The sequence below is a fragment of the Palaemon carinicauda genome, chromosome 16 (genome assembly GCF_036898095.1).
Source record: "Palaemon carinicauda isolate YSFRI2023 chromosome 16, ASM3689809v2, whole genome shotgun sequence".
In the NCBI taxonomy this organism is placed as follows: Eukaryota; Metazoa; Arthropoda; class Malacostraca; order Decapoda; family Palaemonidae; genus Palaemon; species Palaemon carinicauda.
This window is the reverse complement of record NC_090740.1, coordinates 18695065-18700064: the sequence shown is the minus strand read 5'-3', so window position 1 is coordinate 18700064 and position 5000 is coordinate 18695065. Positions and strand designations below refer to the sequence as shown.

The 5000-nt window shown below is 28.9% G+C and overlaps 1 protein-coding gene across 1 annotated transcript in view; it reads right to left on the bottom strand.

Moving 5' to 3' along the window:
* Positions 1-5000, bottom strand: part of LOC137655676 (integrin alpha-PS2-like) — a 698738-nt gene that overhangs the window by 301032 nt on the left and 392706 nt on the right.

The following is a 5000-nucleotide window of genomic DNA, read 5'->3' as shown; positions in this document are numbered from 1 at the left end:
GCGAGGGGCACACGCCTGAGGGAGGAAAAAATAGACTACATTATTAACCATTCTCCTTATCACAACTATAATTATCATTATTATCATTATTATTATTATTATAATTATCATTATCATTAGCCAAGCTACAACCCTAGTTGGAAAAGCAGAATGATGCGAGTCTAAATGTTCCAACAGGGGAAAAATAGCTGTGAGGAAAGGAGATAAGGAAATAAATCAACTACGAGATGCAATGAACAACTAAAATAAAACATTTTAAGAACAGTAACAACATAAAAATAGATCTTTCAAATATAAACTATAAAATTGAAAAAAAAAACAAGAGGAAGAGAAATAACATAGAATAGTGTGCCTGGGTGTACTCTTAAAATGACATGCATATATATGCCAGTCAACAGAGGAGGAAAAAAAGTCCGAATAAGGAAAAATTCATGGAAAGCTGGAACAAGCAATAATTTTGCACCCCTCTACCATCCGGATTTGGCCGCCATCTTGGAAAAAAATGGCGGCGAAAAACTGTTAATAAGGGTTACATAAGGCTTTGCTTCAAAGAGAACCTTTCGACTATATTTTAGATTTCCTTTACTAAATATGCTAAAAACAATTTCTGCTACTCTGTTTGATTAAACAGAAATTGTACAACTCTAAAAATTATTGACTTAATCATAAGAGAAGCTAACTACATCAGTCATAAAGATTCTCAACATAAAATGATTGAACATACTTAAATATGGTTTACATTTCGCCATGGAAACCACTTTCAATTATCAACTACTAAAATAAGGATGAGTCGCAGATTTTTCAGAACGCCAAGTTATTGATCCTTGGATTGGTGATGAGGGGGAGGGGGAGATGGAGGGGGAGAGGGAGGGAGAGAGGGAGGGAGGGAGGAGAGGGAGGGAGGGAGAGGGGGAGGGAGACGTCAAGGGTGATCTCTAAAAGATTTACTATTCAAATAATGCCTAGAAAAATTTTTAACCAAATGTCAATGTCCTTTATATAACAATTGCAAGCCAAAGATATTAGCTTACAGAATATACTGTACAAAAAAAAAAAAAAAAAATGATTCGTGAGAGATGGGAAACAATAAGCATATCAAATTATATAATAAATACCCACTAACGTTTGAAACAAGATCTCAGTGCTAAGTTTAGCTAGGGAGAACATCCGAAATTTTCTAAAAATTAAACTTAAATATGTTTTTCATAAATCATAGCCTGTAACTCAAACCATTTCATTACTGAAAATAAAATCCACTAAATCGGGGGTTTGATAATAAAACTGTACACATACCACCATAAAATACTATGTGTAGATTAAGTAAGTCTATTGAAGGCACATGTAAACCTGTAGCATTAAAGGTGTATTTATTTAAAAACATTCATAATATCTGTTGATATTATTATTATTATTATTATTATTAAATGCTAAGCTACAACCCTAGTTGGAAAAGCAGGATGCTATAAGCCCAGGGGCCCCAACAGGGAAAATAGCCCAGCGAGGAAAGGAAATAAAGAAAAATTAAATATTTTAAGTATAGTAACATTAAAAAAAAAATATTCCCTATAAAAACTATAAAAACTTTAAGTTCAGTGTTTCTTGAAACATTCGCCAGCAAAAGTGGATATCTTTCAAATGCAAATTACAGGAACTATTGTTCACCTTTTTACCGCTAAATAAAAAAGAACCTTTCGGCTATCTACATAGGAGGAATATTAAAAATGAAAGATGAGTGACATTTAGGAGAGATTTCTATACTTAGTCCCTTGAATTGCAGCTGATTTGCCATTAAGATAAGTCAACACGAGCCAAAGCCGTACTCAAGACATCGTCGTCCCTTCGTATATTCGCCTCCAAAATCACTTGAAAACACATTCCGGAAACTCTTCCTTTATCATTGAAAAGGAAAGCCTCGTCGAAGCTATGGTTACCACTTCAGTGTCCCTAATTACGACCTAAGTCCGTGTCCACCGATTTCAATCACCATCTAAGTGTCAGAAATGACCCCTTTCCTAGAAGAACACGTAGCAAATTCCAGCAATCTAATGGCGAGGCACGAGACATCATTTACCAAAGAAGCAATACAGGATGCGGATGGGAGGAGTCACACCAAATCTAGCAGATCATTGACCTCCCGAACCGTCCTGCAGACAGTTTGTTCTGTAGTAAAAACCGAGACATTGAACAACACACACACATTACATATATATATATATATATATATATATATATATATATATATATATATATATATATATATATATATATATATATACACACATATATATATATAGAGAGAGAGAGAGAGGAGAGAGAGAGAGAGAGAGAGAGAGAGAGAGAGAGAGGAGAGAGAGAGGAGAGAGAGAGAGACCAACGAACCCTTTGTATCACCTTCTAATAACGTAACAAGATCAAATTAGCCTAAAGTTACAGCCCATGACGTCCACCCACGTTCATGATACGCCCGCAATTATCGCAGGACACCCACGCAGACGTGACAGACCATTCATTCGACGCCCATTTTATTATGGGACCTCGACGACTCCTGAAAGGAATACCTTACAAAGAGTCCACTTTAGTCCTTTGTAATTAACGGTTAATATCAGTTTCTCGTTACATAATCCAAAAGAAAATAAAGAGAAAAAAAATATGTCTCCAAATTTTGATAAAAAGGCGTGTAACCTGATAGGAAATCGTTATGAAGCTTAATTAGTCCTAAAGGTCAAAAGCATTCTTAACAATCGTTATAGAGCCTCGCCTCTCCTCCCCATATTCACTTCGACTAAACCTCATTATTTCTCCCTTCTCATCTAGCTGATAAACTTGCAATGTGGTTTAAACAAAGCTTGAATAATTCTAAGAAAAGGGGATCCCGAGAGAGAGAGAGAGAGAGAGAGAGAGAGAGAGAGAGAGAGAGAGAGAGAGAGAGAGAGAGAGAGAGAGTAATATGCTTGAACTTGAAACGATGTAATACATAATCACATAGGTCGGTGAATCTAAAGGTTAATCATCATGACAATATTCATAAAGAAATCAAAAGATTAATTATCTTGAAAATATTCATACAGAAATCAAAAGATTAATTATCTTGAAAATATTCATAAAGAAATCAAACGATTAATTATCTTGACAATATTCATAATGAAATCAAAAGATTAATTATCTTGAAAATATTCATACAGAAATCAAACGATTAATTATCTTGAAAATATTCATAAAGAAATCAAAAGATTAATTATCTTGAAAATATTCATAAAGAAATCAAACGATTAATTATCTTGAAAATATTCATAAAGAAATCAAACGATTAATTACCTTGAAAGTATTCAAAAAGAAATCAAAAGATTAATTATCTTGAAAATATTCATAAAGAAATCAAACGATTAATTATCTTGAAAATATTCATAAAGAAATCAAACGATTAATTACCTTGAAAATATTCATAAAGAAATCAAAAGATTAATTATCTTGAAAATATTCATAAAAAAATCAAAAGATTAATTATCTTGAAAATATTCATAAAAAAATCAAACGATTAATTATCTTGAAAATATTCATAAAAAAATCAAACGATTAATTATCTTGAAAATATTCATAAAGAAATCAAACGATTAATTATCTTGAAAATATTCATAAAGAAATCAAACGATTAATTACCTTGAAAATATTCATAAAAAATCAAAAGATTAATTATCTTGAAAATATTCATAAAGAAATCAAAAGATTAATCATCTTGAAAATATTCATAAAGAAATCAAACGATTAATTACCTTGAAAATATTCATAAAGAAATCAAAAGATTAATCATCTTGAAAATATTCATAAAGAAATCAAACGATTAATTATCTTGAAAATATTCATAAAGAAATCAAACGATTAATTACCTTGAAAATATTCATAAAAAATCAAAAGATTAATTATCTTGAAAATATTCATAAAGAAATCAAAAGATTAATCATCTTGAAAATATTCATAAAGAAATCAAACGATTAATTACCTTGAAAATATTCATAAAGAAATCAAACGAATAATTATCCCCAAACTATTTATAAAGAAATCAAAAGATTAATTACCTTGAAAATATTCATAAAGAAATCAAAAGATTAATCATCTTGAAAATATTCATAAAGAAATCAAACGATTAATTATCTTGACAACATTACTAAAGAAATCAAATGATTAATTATCTTGAAAATATTCATAAAGAAATCAAACGATTAATTACCTTGAAAATATTCATAAAGAAATCAAAAGATTAATCATCTTGAAAATATTCATAAAGAAATCAAACGATTAATTATCTTGACAATATTCATAAAGAAATCAAACGATTAATTACCTTGAAAATATTCATAAAGAAATCAAAAGATTAATCATCTTGAAAATATTCATAAAGAAATCAAACGATTAATGATCTTGAAAATATTCATAAAGAAATCAAACGAATAATTATCCCCAAACTATTTATAAAGAAATCAAAAGATTAATTACCTTGAAAATATTAAAAAAGAAATCAAAAGATTAATTACCTTGAAAATATTCATAAAGAAATCAAACGATTAATTACCTTGAAAGTATTCATAAAGAAATCAAACGATTAATTATCTTGAAAATATTCATAAAGAAATCAAACGATTAATTATCTTGAAAATATTCATAAAGAAATCAAACGATTAATTACCTTGAAAATATTCATAAAGAAATCAAAAGATTAATTATCTTGAAAATATTCATAAAAAAATCAAACGATTAATTATCTTGAAAATATTCATAAAGAAATCAAACGATTAATTATCTTGAAAATATTCATAAAGAAATCAAACGATTAATTACCTTGAAAATATTCATAAAAAATCAAAAGATTAATTATCTTGAAAATATTCATAAAAAAATCAAACGATTAATTATCTTGAAAATATTCATAAAGAAATCAAACGATTAATTATCTTGAAAATATTCATAAAGAAATCAAACGATTAATTACCTTGAAAATATTCATA